Source organism: Sprattus sprattus (assembly GCF_963457725.1).
Source record: "Sprattus sprattus genome assembly, chromosome: 1".
Taxonomy (NCBI): Eukaryota; Metazoa; Chordata; class Actinopteri; order Clupeiformes; family Clupeidae; genus Sprattus; species Sprattus sprattus.
Genome location: NC_137920.1, coordinates 16,953,703 through 16,968,879, shown reverse-complemented (window position 1 = coordinate 16,968,879; position 15,177 = coordinate 16,953,703).

Genomic DNA, 15,177 nt, shown 5'->3' with positions numbered 1-15,177 from the left:
TGCTTTAACGCCCCCTAATGGACCCGGGGGCGGGCCCGTACTGGATAAATCGCCAAAACAAATCCTGAAAATTCTATTTCTGAAAATATGATTCAAACTCCCATTTAATATTTTTTTGTGGTAATCCAACTATGTGTAAACCGATTTTCAGTTGTCTACATGCATCCATTACAAATAAATACGATTTTAAACACACCATGACACATCCTCATTTTTTACATATGGAGCAGCCTCCTCCCATAACTAAGCCATTTAAATGTGTTTCTGCATTAACGTAACCTTAAATAACGTTATAGAACATTCATTTACCTTCAAAACATCTAAAAAACAGACTTGAACTGCATGGTTATGTCCATAAAGTTGTTTATTCACTTGCTCACGACATTGAGAAAAAACGTTCACTTTTGTGTATGTTTCTGATTACGATCTTCTCGCTCTCTTCCTGGCAACACTACACGACGTTATCACGTGATGTTACATATGGTTACAAAGGTTAAGACCCCCTCTTTCAGAATCTTTGGATTTTATTGGCTGTTAAACACATGTTTGTCATGAGTGACAGGCATTACCACCAATGGCATCAGCTCTCAATCATGAGGCTGCTTAGGCATGTCCTATCATATCACTTTACACTTCTTGTAAGACTTCTCAGTAGTGATTGACACCTGTTTTACCGAATAATAGAGATTCTAACAAAAAAGTAGGTAGGTCATTTGCCCTGATTGCTCAGTCCTGGGCCCGTATCTCTAAATAATTTTTGTGCAAAAAGTGGCTCCTAGCGGCCAAATTCTAAGAAAATTCTCAGAGGCATGACGTTTTCTTAGAATTTCCCCTAAAAGTGACACGAAAATCCCAGTTAATATAAAAGCTATTCCTCAAGAGTCCTAGCGCTTAAAAGGGCTCCTAAGGCGAGATCTGCTAAGAGCAGGGAAGAGGACTTTTAGTGGCTTAGGAGTTACCCTAAGCAGCTGCACAAAATGGCCAACAGAGGAGGCAGGAGAGATGTCCTGCAAACACTGGATGACAGGGAATTATTGAGACGCTACAGATTGGATCGTGCAGGAATCATGTTTGTGGTGGATCTCCTTAGAGATGCAATTACTTCACCAACTCGACGCCACAACGCTATTACACCGGAGAAGAAAGTAATCACAACCCTGAGGTATTTGGCAACAGGGAAAATGCAACAATGCAGCAGTGATGACTTGGGTCTGTCCCAATCCTCCGTCAGCAGAGTCATCACCCAAACACTGACAGCTTTGTCACAACCTAATATTGTGACACAATTTGTTTCATTCCCGCTGGATGCCCGCACTTTACACACACATAAAAGGGCATTTAGGGACATTGCAGGATTCCCTGGCGTTGTGGGTGTAATTGATGGAACACATGTGAGAATAATCGCGCCATCAGAGGACGAGGCTGTCTTTGTTAACAGGAAGAATTTCCACAGCATCAATTTGCAAATAGTGTTCAATGCGGCCTGTAAGATTTTGGACATTGTGGCTAAATGGCCAGGCTCCACACATGATGCGAGAATGCTCTCCGAGAGTGGCATCAGACAGCTTTTTGAGAGACGCTATGTGCCAGCTAATTGCCACTTGTTAGGGGACAGTGGCTACCCATGCAAACCATGGCTCCTTACACCTTACCTCCAGCCACGCCAAGGGCCCCAACTAAGCCAAACAATACAAAAATCATGGAAATGAAATGCAAGCAATTTGTTAGAGCATCCAAGTAGTGCAATATTTCCATCAAATAATTAAAGGTCTGTATTCTATTGTAGGGCCCACAAGACAACAAGAGTGGTGGTGGAGCGTGGCATAGGCCAGCTTAAGAGGCGCTTTCATGTTCTCCACGGAGAGGTGCGGCTGAGGCCTGAAAAAGTCAGCAAAGTCATCATAGCCTGTGCAATATTACACAATATTTGCAAGGTTAGACAGATTGTAGAACCTCTGGAGGATGGCGATGAGGATGAGGATGGAGACAACGATGAGGATGGTGGTGAAGAAGATATTCACATTCCACAGGGGAACCTAGCCCAGAGTGGACTGCTTTACAGGGTAAACTTCACAAATTTACATTTCAGGCAAGCTGTAGCCCCATGTCATTTGAGAACTTGTGATGGTATTAAGAACTACCACAGTTTTACTGCACATCACCTGCAATTGTTAAATGCAAGACACAGAACACAATCTCTAAATGGTTTATTTTTTAGGTGTTCAATTTTAAGGCGGAAGTACTCCTCCTGAAGGGAAAGGACTTTTTTTTGTTGTTCAAACACATCAATTGTGAGTTGCAATCTTCTCTCCTGCAGGGATGCTGACGGAGCAGGTGCTGCGGATGGGAGTGGTGTTTGATCCGCCGGGCTATCCTGAATAGCAGCTTCAGATGGTTCAGGCGGCAAACTTGATGGGCCCGGTTCTTGTGATGGCTCCATGCTACAGAAATACATAGGCCTAGTTTAATTATTGTTTTGATTAAATTAATTTAATACAATGAGCATAGATAACACATGAAATGGCTTCTGCAATGAATAAACACTGTTGATATGAATAACCCTGTGTCCTACCTTTACTGCATTTCAAGGGCCTGCATCATTGACGTGTCAATGCCTGTTGGCAGCACGGTGACACTGACCTCAGAGTGTCCCAGGACTTGAAAGACAGTGTCGGCCACCTGGGACAGCCGCTTTGCAGGTGGTCCACCCCCTAGAAAGAAACAGTCAATGAACACAGTACTTAGGCATGTAAATTAACTTTGCCAGCAGGAGCAAGTTGCCAGATTATGTGGTAGGCCATAGTATTTTGCTCACCTGTGAGTGAGGATTCCCGCTTGTGTGCTGCAATCTCATCTTTTGCCTTGGACTGCAGCACATACCACCTTTTCTCACAATCGTCGCCTGTCCGCACCACCAGTGGAAAAGAGGCATTGATTGTTTGGAATATTGTGTCCCAGGCGCGCCTCTTGCCTTGGCTAGTGACAGTTTGGCCAAATTTTCCTCGTAACATACCTTTATGTTCGTTCACCAACTGGGCCAGCAACAAACCTTGCTCCTCAGTCCAGTTCGGCTTGCGATTCCTTGTTTTCTCCATTTTCTGTGTTTGTAGGATATTTGTTAACAAGCCTTCATAAATAGACCAGCCAGCAATCACAGACATTGTTAAAAGCTGAGCTGTGTTACCCTCGTTAAGTTCACACTGAGTTGTAACGTTGCAATTTCTACTTCATTAAGGACAGCCCCTTGAGATAGGCCATCTTGTTTTCAATGGGGTCCATATGGAAGTGAAAGTACAAAATATGCCAGCTAGGATATTAATATGAGCAAATGAGACACAAATCATTATTTGAACAGGGTGTAATGAGCTTAAGTTTTCACATATTTTAGATTCTAATGTTAGGCTATAACCCCTACAGCTTACTATTCATTTTCCAGATATTTTCTTGAATGTGAAATATTATTTACAATTATAGTCTGCATAAGATTAGAGTGTATAATTATGTTTATTGATTTGAGGGTACATCCTTTGCTCATTATCACCAAAAGTTCATTTTCATCAAACTTGTAGGATCAACCAATCACGGCTTTTGAAATGATGACTCATACCTAGCAACGGGGTCAACCACACCTCCTCACTAAGATAGGATTTTTCATCCATTCCTGGCTCAGAGTTCACTGAAAATGTTCTGGAATCACTTCTAAGCTAAAACTCCTGGCAAGGAATTTTTAGGTTAAGTTAGGAGCTCTCTGAGAGTATTCTCAGAATCTTTAAGGATACGGGCCCTGGAGTTTAGATTTTTGAAAGCGCAACTCAAGAGTCTCAGCTGCGCTCCCGGTGCGTAAATGGGCCATTTTGTTTACCTACAAATGCGCACAGCAAGTGGTTTGGTCCACACGATCCTGAGGGCTTGTTTGTGCATATTTTTGGCTGCAATTTGTCTCCCTTGTACTCATCCATCATGGCAAGACGAGGATTGCAGATGAGTGAAATACATGGGATGCTTTTTGATGAAGACGTCGACGGAAGCCAGTGGACTCAGCATGGACTAGCATGCTAGCATGGACTCCGCATGGACTCAGCATGGACTAGCATGGACTCGGAAGAGTGAATGGAATCGATGCCATCCTCGATGCGTAAGTAATTTAAATCAACTACTTTTTAGTGCATACCAGTAAGCTATGCATATGCCTTATTCTCTTTAGTGCTTTTTTTTTTTTTTTATCATTGTGGGATGTAGTTTGTTAGTAATGGATATTGGTTAGCATGCTGCTGCTGCTGTATTTACGTAGCTGCAATGTAGGCTACAACATACTAACATAGCACAACCTGCTTCTTGCCTCAAATCGCATAGAAATGTTTTATTTACATCTGCTAAATGCATGCTGAATGCATAATGCCTATGTTATTATCACACTTCAACTTGACTATGGTGTTTTTTACATATGTTTACATTTTACATATTTGTGCATTAGCTTAGTAAATAACATGAAGCAACATTCAATTGTAAGGCATGACCCAGTCAAAATATTGATATTGTCCAACGTTTTTATCTTGCAGTGACCCAGCCCCAGCTTCAGTATCACCCTCACCCCCACCACCACCATCCCTGTCGCCACCACCACCACCATCCCTGTCGCCACCACCACCACCACCCCTGTCGCCACCACTACTACCAGCTGCACAGTCTCCAACAGTGACACAATCCAATCTCAAAAGAAATTATAATATTAGTCTAAAATGGAGTTATATATGTCTGTACAACGAAAAAAAACAATGATATACAATGAGAAAATTTTTTATGCATTTGGAGAGCTTGGAGAGGTTTTGGACACTTGGAGACGCCTGAATGCACCATTTAGATATTACTGTGCAACACCTGGACATTTTTAGATATCTGCTCCAAACTTTGTACTTTGTTTCTCAGGAACATGGTGAATCAGGAAATATAGGACATGACAGTTTTTTTTTTCCTTGAAACCATCCACACACTGTCAAACATAAAAATGAAAGGCGTTTTTTACATTTTTTACATTTTGTTCTGTATATGATGCTTTGAAATTGATACTTAATGATGAAAATAAAAGTCAGGAGGTGAATGCATGTCTTGGCCCATTTGTCTTCTTCAATTTAAGATATGAATGATCTTTGTATCTTGTGTACAACTTCAGATATTGAGTGTTATTATGTGTAAGTACAAATCGTTCCAAATTAAGGCGAAATATCCCACTGCAGTAACAGGTTAAAGTGTTTTAAAAAATGTAAAAATGTTCCCGAGTTTGTTTTTGTGTTTTGCCCTTCTCGGCCACCGTACATACCCAAGCAGCGTCTACTAATTAAACAGGTGGGCTAAATGAGTGCAGTGACGTGAGAACGTAGGTGAATTCATCCCACAAAATATCTCTATACAATAATATTATTTGTGTAAATACACAATATATTTGATATATATATCACATCCCCTGGGCCGACCCAACACAAACCCCTTTCGATTTGGACCTGCCTACATAATGCATTAGGACGGTAAAAAAAACTCAGCGTGGCCCATGGCCTTGACATGCTTGACACGCGCACGCTAGTCTGCGGCCCATTGGCTGTCTTCTTGAGTGACTAGGGGCTCGTCCAATCATATCAGCAAACACCTTTTACTTTTAGCTTAATGTTTGCCACGGCAGGGCCATCATCACTCCAATGGATGACAGTGCTGGTGGCTACAGCCAGGGAGATACGATACAACGACCTACGGTAAGCTTACTGATCATGAATTAAAACGTCTCTGAAATATGTTTGACTTAGGACCTATGTTCTATGGCCAAGTTCGTTTGCATTGTAAATACAAGACAAGTCTGTAGCTGTTGCTAGCCCTCAGCCTACTGTACTCTGAAACAGCCAGCCGTTAGCCTACACTCTATGTTGTGTGTTTGAGTGGTGCGCGGTGCCATGCCAATTGTTCCGAAAGCCCACTATCCGCAAACCCTGGTATTCCGAAAATATGCCAATTTGTCCGAATTATGATAGCCCGTTATACGCTCCAGTTTCCCCCCCCCCCCCCCCCGAAGTTCAGGGGCGTAGTTCAAACGTTAATGCCACCTCATCAAGCGCGTTTCCTACAGGAGGAAATAGACTCCCTTCTAGAAAAGGGAGCAATACAGCCTGTCCTCTCGGAGACAAGAACAGGGGGTTCTTCAGTCGCTATTTTCATGGAAAATATCGACCGATCTTATACCTCCGTATTCTTCAAAGCTTTAAAGTGTATGATGTATATTGTATTGCATTTAGATTAATTAAGACCACCACCTTAACACACAAACTCTTGTTGAACTCATAAAGTAGTAGGTTCAGTGACGTGCGGTGAGACAGCTGTCTTCTGGAGCTTCTGCGAGCCCGTGAATCAATGTTTCATTGGAATCATGATGTAACGTTGTTGTAGCGGGAATACAGCAACGCTATTTTCTAATTGGCAGGTTATATGTATGATTCTAGACTTCGCTAAGCACTGAAGCGACTGAAACGGTGAATTTTGATCACATTCAGCGAAGTTAACAGGTAAAACGGGAGAAAAATAGGGCGTCTTTAGGCCGTCCTGCTTAAAAGTAGGGCGTCCCGTTTCTTCTTATTTTTTAGTAGACTATAGGGCAGACGCCCTGCTAGCTATAAGCCTGGTTGGTGTACACATTCGAGAGACCAAAAAGACTGAAAAGGTGTGTTATCGAATTTAGTGGGCCTTTTGGGGCATGTGTTTGGGGCAATAAGTCTACTTGAGGGGAGTTTGATAGGTGCACAGCATAGGGAAAGGGGGTATGTGTGGGGGTCTTAGATCAAGGTGTGAAGTGGGGACGCGTAAGAAAAGGGGTATGGGAGATATGGATGCAAGTGAGGGTCTAGCTGACCATGGCCATCTAAACGCTAATATGCCTGACTGCAACCATCGTGTCGTGGCTGTAGACATCAATCAAGTCTAATAGGCTCGGCTCCAGACACATGGTGGGTCTGAGACTAAGGGTTGTGATCAGTTGATATGGCCTAGTATGTGAAACGTGAGAATTGATAAATGAAATTGTGATACGTTTTAATATCACAGGTAAAAAAAACAATTTAGAATTGAATTTGCTAGTCAAGAATTGCTTGTGTTTCGACAGGCCAAAACTTAATTATAAATATTTTAGTTTTTGCCAAATCAAACCGTATTCTATTTATCAAAAAGTATTTTTTTTTACATCAGTATGCATGTGTTTTCTAAGTAACAATCATTGTTGTGTGCTGATCTCTTAGGAACACGGAGCGATTGCATTACTCCACCTCCAAAAAGTGAGTACACCTTTATGCATAAATTATGTTAATTTTGACATTTATAATATAACCTGCAGACCGCAAGACATTCTGTGCATCAAACTTTTAGTAATATGGCAAAACCTTTTGACAAAATTAATATTCAATGGCACGGGATGATCATAGTATAGCACATGCTATCTCAGGCCTAGACATTTGGGATCGAGCATCATTTACATGTAACCCTCCCAGTTAGTCAACGGCCCGCTGAAACTCTGCGTTGTGTTTTGGTGATCTATGTTGGCGGGTGGTCGGGCGTCCAAACTATTTGACACGGGAGACGAGGAGGAGGTCTCGTAATGGTGGCGAAATTTATTGTATTCCACACAGCAGCTATCTCCTTCATCTAGCACACACACTCACCATCTCATTCAACGCATCTCTCACATCAAAACTCGTGAAAACTTACGGGTCACCCCGAGGTACAAAACACATCAGAGCAAACAAATTAACATTTACAAAACACGGTTGCAGCGCTGCCTAGCGCCATGGCACATACACTACCTTACATACACATGAAGAAGATTACAATACAGTTTGGGATCTGTAAAATCCTATCTCATTTTAGAACCAAAACATCTGCACCCCTGCCCTTGCCTTTATCCCATTTCAAATGGAATGAGACTGTGGGAGCCATTGGGGTTCATGTTTTAATTTAGTTTGGGACATTAAATGTTGCTACCTCAATTGGGCTCACACGATGTAGGTGTGATTGTTTAGGTGTCATGTGTTGCTTGATGGACAGGGAGCACACATAGCTTTTTGACAGCTTCATTGTGTCAACAAAGTTCCGTTACATTGTGTAAATTAAGATGCTTGTTAGGATGTATGGACATCTCTATGGATATGATATTATGGTGAGAAATAAAGTATAATAACCGTGAACTTGAACTCAAAGATGGGACGTTATTGTACATGTAACAAGTAAGCGTGTCAATCAATTGCTCAGTCAGCAATCCCTTCTAAGTTCAGACTTAGCCCATACAGAGACTTTCCCATGAATAATGTCTCTCATAATAATATCTTCATGTGGTTCTTTAGAAGAACATCAAGCACAGTAAATGTTGTTACCCTGTAACCCAACACCCTCTTGTGTTGATTACTTATGTGAAGGAGGATATAGTCTTTTTCTACAATAATTGCTCATTTCACACCATTAAAGAGTTTTGACTGTTTCCTCCACAGTGTCTCCTCTAAGGGTCGTGCTGCTGGGGAAAACTGGTTCTGGAAAGAGTGCCTCAGGAAACACCATCCTGGGGAGGGAGGGTTTTAAAGAGGCTGTCTCATTTCATTCTGTGACTGAAAAATGCAGTTATCAACAAACTGAAGTGGATGGTAGAGAAATTACAGTGATTGATACACCAGGATTATTTGGTACAGAACAGCCTACAGAAGAGCTGAAGGGTGAGCTGGAGAAGTGTGTTGAGATGTCTTTCCCTGGGCCTCATGCCTTCCTGCTGGTGATCAAATTAGATGTGAGGTTCACAGAGGAGGAGAAGAATGCTGTGAAGTGGATCCAGGAGAACTTAGGTGAGGGGGCGCTGAAGTACACTATAGTGCTCCTCACTCATGGGGATGTGCTGGAGGGGAAACCAGTGTCAGACTTTCTGCTCAAAAATCATGATCTCTCATCTCTTACTGGACAGGTTCGGAATAGATATCACGTCTTCAACAATAAGAGTGAAGACAGAACTCAGGTCAGAGAGCTAAAGGAGAAAATTGAGGCCATGGTGCAGGAGAATGGGGGAACAAACTACACCAGAGAGATGTACAAGGAGGCACAGAGAGAAATAAAAGAAAAGGTGAGGGAAAGAGAAGAGGATGAGAGAAATACAAAACAAGAAGCCGAGAGAGAGTTAGAAGAGGAAAGGAGAAAGAGGGAAGAGGCAGAGATGATGGTGGAGGAAGAAAGGAGGAAGAGAGTGGAAGCAGTGGATGTTGCATTAGTAATTGCTGCATCAGGTTTTTTAGCTTTAGGAGCTGCGATTATAGTAGGGCTTCATCGATGACACTAATAAGCAAAATCATGATCCAGATGAGGGAGCACTTGAGTTTATTTCATGTTTTTATCTTTTAATTATATGTGTCTTTTAATGAACTCTAGATTTTCTCTTAATGCACTGTACCCTTTTTAATCTATTTTGTCTCTATAGTCTTTGTATCTGCATAATGTACTGTTTAATGTTATATTAGATTGAAGTGCATTTAAAGATATCTGTATAAATATATGTTTGTACTGTACATATTTATTGTGTTTATAAACTAATAATGTTAATGTAAGGTAAAGAAGAGGCCTTGCACATTCCAAATTAGGAATGTTTAAATATTTACACATCTTATCAAAGATAAGATCCCTCTTCATTTCATATTTCCCAATATAACTCTCTATGTTTATAGTCTACAGCCAAAATAATTATTTTAGGTTTTGTTCACGAGTAGTGGTTGTGTAAATGGTGTGTTTGCAGTGTAAACATATAACATAACACAAAAAGTTGCCAAACACTAATTTATTGGTGATGACCGTGGCGGACTCAGGCTGTTTAAAGGGCAGGGGAAAGGGGCCCACCTGGGCTTAGAAAGATATGATGCATCGTGTCCGACCAAATAGCCTTCAACCTTGATTAAGATAAGCATTACATTATTAGGTGATCCAGATAAAAAGTATAACCACAGCTCCATGATAAAAATACAAGCTAAAAAATATATTTCCCAAACGAATACAGTAAAGTTCACCTAAAATAATATAACCTGAACTAAAGGCATTACTGGGTGATGAAAACATTCAGGGCAGAGCATCAGTGTGATTGACACGGCTGTGAGGCGCATGGTGGTGAAGTACAGGGGCGGAGCATCGGTATGATTGACAGGCCTTTGAAGTGCTGGGGCGGAGCATCTGTGTGTTTGACACACCTGAGGCCCAGAGTGGTGAAGTGCAGGGGCGGAGCATCTGTGTGTTTGACACACCTGAGGCCCAGAGTGGTGAAGTGCAGGGGCGGAGCATCTGTGTGATTGAAAAATCTGTGAGGCCCAGACTTTATGCACTTGCTGCTTTGTTTGTATTCACACAGATGCCCTTCTTTACCTCTCCCCAGGTGTTGATTCTCACTCAGGTGCCCTTCTTTACCTCTCCCCAGGTGTGGTATCTCATGCAGGTGCCCTTCTTTACCTCTCCCCAGGTGTGGTTTCTCATGCGGGTTCCCATCTTTTCTCATGCGTAGCTTCATATTCTGTTCTCAGTTGTTGAATTTTTGTGCCGTAATATCTCAAGACTTGTAATAATATGATTTCCCCATAAGCATGTTTTGCCATATGATGTAAAGCTCATGCCGTATGACAACTAAAGTAAGCATGTGTGTGTGTGTGTGCTTCTAGTTCCTATTAACGGGCACACGCAAACCTCCTATAGCCCAGAACGCTGCCTTGTGTCACACTGCAAATTTACCAACCTTTGGAAACAATGAAACTAATGACCAGCAGGGGTAGTCTTTAAATATTAGGTTTTTAACTTAATCTTGAATCTTTGTCACACAACTACAACAGAATGAATAACCCATTTTTGAGCAAGAGAGAGACAGAAAAGAGGGTATGTCCACAACCCAAAGGTGAACAGAGGTTAGTTTTGGCTGTCCTGCTCAATTTTCATTGAGTTTTAATAGGCCTACGTGAATTATTTTTACTTTTTATGTCATAATTATTTTTATTTTATTTTTTATTTTTATTTAAGTTTCTTTGACTGTTTGTTTAACTGTTTGTTTATGTAAAGCACATTGAATTGCATAATGTACGAAATGTGCTATATAAATACATTTGCCTTGCCTTGCCTTGCCTTGCTCTGCAACATTTTCTGTCATGCGCTTCAGTGCCAACATATTGTCTCCACCTTCTCCTTCAATGAAGAGGAGTAGTTGACAGGATAGAGATTAGGTTGTCATGACTCACAGCATTCCATTGGAATTTCCATAGAACCTGCCATCAGTCACTGAGTGTCAAATAGACATATTTGTGTGTGTGTGATCCCAGTGCTTTATTATTGTTACATGCATCAGTAAGGTAAAAGGAGAGGACACAACAAGAGGAGAAGGAAGAATAATGTGCTAGAATAGAGTTTAACGATGTCCACTCTCACCCCACAATAACCTCTGTCAACCACGAGAACTCTGTTCACTGTTTCTCCTCAACTAAGCTATTGAACCTTCTCTCCCTCTACTATAAAGGCCCTGAAAAACAACTGCAGCGTTTGGGAGACATTTGCAGGGATGATTCCCCTTTGACAGAAGAAAGCTCTGGGAAATACTATAGCCGTCTAGCCAGTTTGACTCATCACACTCTAATAGACATGCTCTTTCAGTGTGAATAGCCAATATAACTTGTACACTTTTTGGGAACAAGGATGCCTAGCCTTATGGAGTAGAAATGTGACAAGGAGTCTAATTCACAAGCAATAGAGCACAAATACAAATATTATTTTTTATTATACATCCATCTATTTGTCTTTTACACTTGTCAGGACTGCTGTTCAGGTAGAATCCTTCTCTGTAATGAGATGCAAGGTTCCACCTAGTGGTGTGTTATCTGAACTGCACCACTAGAGGCAATTTGCCATGTCCCTGCTGCCTCCTTTCCAGTAGTGGGGAAACATGTGCACCTTCATACACCAATATTGATATGGCTGCATGGAAGAAATCAGTATCTAGAGGAGATTTTAAAGCTTGGTTAAGACCTCGAGTGGAATCACAACTTATTGGCTTCAGAAGAATATGCTCTTTTAAGGAAGACGTTGAAATAGCTTCAATAACTTTGTTTAAGGTCTTAATATTAAGGGGTAATATCTTACATTTTTTTAGGTCTATAGAAATAGAAGTCAGGCAATCTTTTGCTCACCCTGAATTAACTGTAACAGAAATGGAGCAGATTAAGGCTCACTGTAGTACATTGGGAAATTGTGGGGGGAGCTGTGGAGTTCCTGTGTGCAGATGCGTCTTCTGCCCCACATGAAATCTACCATCCTCAGTGTAGCAGAAGAGGCAGGCTATGTGCAGGGTGAACCATACCCAATCTTTGTTAACTGATAAACATAGCAACAAAGAAAAAAATGCTTCGCTTCTTTTAAAGATGTAATTGAAGAAACAACAATTGCACAATTGTTTATTTTATGGATCTATGTTTTTAAGTGGATGACATCCTGCCCATATGGATGAGCCCCTGCTGACTATTACAGTTTTGGACATTAATTCATTTTAAAGGCCTGTTCATTCTGGAGACACACCAAATGTTACAGTGTCAAAGATATTATGAATCTTACTTTAATGTATTGTATCCTCTCAAGTGGGTAGGGTGAAGGATGTCATGAATCCTCATGAGTTTGAGATGAAAGAAAATATTTTCATTACAGCCGAAGTTTCAAAACGGTGACTTTTGACTGAGACACAGCATGAGGGTGAATGGAAAGGAAGCAGTGTGCACTGAAGCAGGGAAATGACAGTTTGACTCATGGGTGTAGTGGTGCAGTTCACCACTAGGTGGCGCCTGAAGATCACTGGAGAGAGGGATTCCATGTGAACAGGAGGCCCTGACAAGTGGGGTCATGGATTTCACTTTGAGGTTAACTTATATTTACAAAAGAAAAAGTCAAACAAAACGTATTGTTGTATGATGAATACAAATTAAAACACATCAAACTGTCACTAGTGATGCAGTTCAGTTACAGTGAAAACATGCCAGAGAACAATGAAGACTTCGTACAAATGACAACATGGCTGCCTGTTCATCTAGGCTTACCAGATTGCACTATCTGTCTCACCGGGGGATTCCTGTGGTAATGCACGCACACACGCACAGACACACACGCACACGCACACGCACCCGCACACGCATACGCACACGCACTCACACACACACACATGCACAAATACATACTAATACACACACACACACACATACAAATACACTCACACATACAAATAAACTCATACACACACACATGCAAATACACCCACACATACTTATACACTCAGACACACACTAATACACACACACACACACACAAATAAACACACACACACATACTAAAGCTTGGCCACACACACACATACAAATACACACACACACACTAAATGCAAACCGCTGTAACACATGTTTGTGCACATGCGCACAAACAAACACACACACACACACTAATAAACAGTCACACATACAAATACACACACACATACTAATACAAATACAAATACACACACACACACACACACACATACTAATGCACACACAAATGCACACACACAAACTAATGCACAGACACACACACATACAAATACACACACACATACTAATACATACATACACTCACACACACACTCATGCACAGTCACACACATACATCCAAATAACCACACACATACTTATACACACACATACTAATTAATGCACAGACACACTCACACACACATACAAATACGCGCACACACACACATATTAATGCACACACACATATTAATGCACACATATAAATACACACACACACACACACACACACACACACAAATACACACACACAACTATGACCTCTTACAGGACTTCTACTATAACAGTGAATTTGCCAAGTAGTAAGAAAGAACATCTACGCCAACGGCATGATTCCACCAAAGCTCCCTGAAAATATCTTGATGAACGGTTATACTCTTTTCTAATGTTGTATTTGTTTTCTTTTGCATAATTGTGCGCTGTCAAGCCTCCCTGTATTTGTAACAGAGTGTCTATGCGTTGTGCACCCGCCTATTTAGAGGCATATTATCTTCATGATACTATGATGCTGCCTCAAGATGGCAATGTGCCAACGTGTCTGAACAAACCTGATTTTAAAACAAACAAGACCCAGGCTGCTCAGATGGGCACACCTGTTTTTGTTATTCAAAACAATGTGGGCGTCGGGCGAGGAATGACAACTGTGTCTGAAACTAGCAGAGACACTAGCGTCACGCTTTTGCCACTTTATAAAGCGGAGTGGAAGTATTGGATGTCTATGGAAATGCCAATGGAATATTATCATGTCATCACAATTCTTTCCTGTAAACCGCTCCTCTTTATAGAAAGCGAGGGTGGAGACACGTGTTAGCATTGAAGAACATGACATCAATTGTCAGATAATACAGGTGGAAAACCTGGGTGGCATTGCCTGGGTTGCATTTCCTGTGAACAAAGGTGACCTGAATCTCTCTCCCATGTGGAACAAAATGATCTTGATCCACAGCTAATGACAATTATAATAAATATAATCACCAAACAGAAAGGAACCCTTGCCAGCAAGAAATACTCACCATTGGAAGGCTGTGGGAGAATTTATTTAGAAGGTGTCATCTTGTCATCTTGTCTGCACAACTATATTATTTTAAGTTAGACTAATTATCCAAATGATAATATGGATAAAAAGCAAGTAATAGTCTAGACAGGAATACAGAAAAACACAACAAAGGCATTGGTTCAGGAGGATGAAAAATATAGAAGCATTCTTACTTAGTATGTTTTTAGCAGAGGTGCGCTGCAGTAGTGGGGTCCTTCATATTTTTTACTTTAGTTATACGTACACAGGAAAATATGTTTAAATCCTTGTGCTATTTGTTGGGGACTTCCCACAGTGGCCAATCCTCTCATTGTCACATGCAAGTACTCATTCCCAGCAACCTGCCCTAACCAATATAGCAACTGCCCAACCACAGATGATGAGTCCTGTTCTGATTGGCTGATATGCAGCGAGGCACAATAACCTGTCGAAATACATCGACCAAACCTGTGAGAGTTGAACCATGGAGTGTTTGGGTATCTAATCGTTTATGTTTGAGCGGAGAGATTAAGG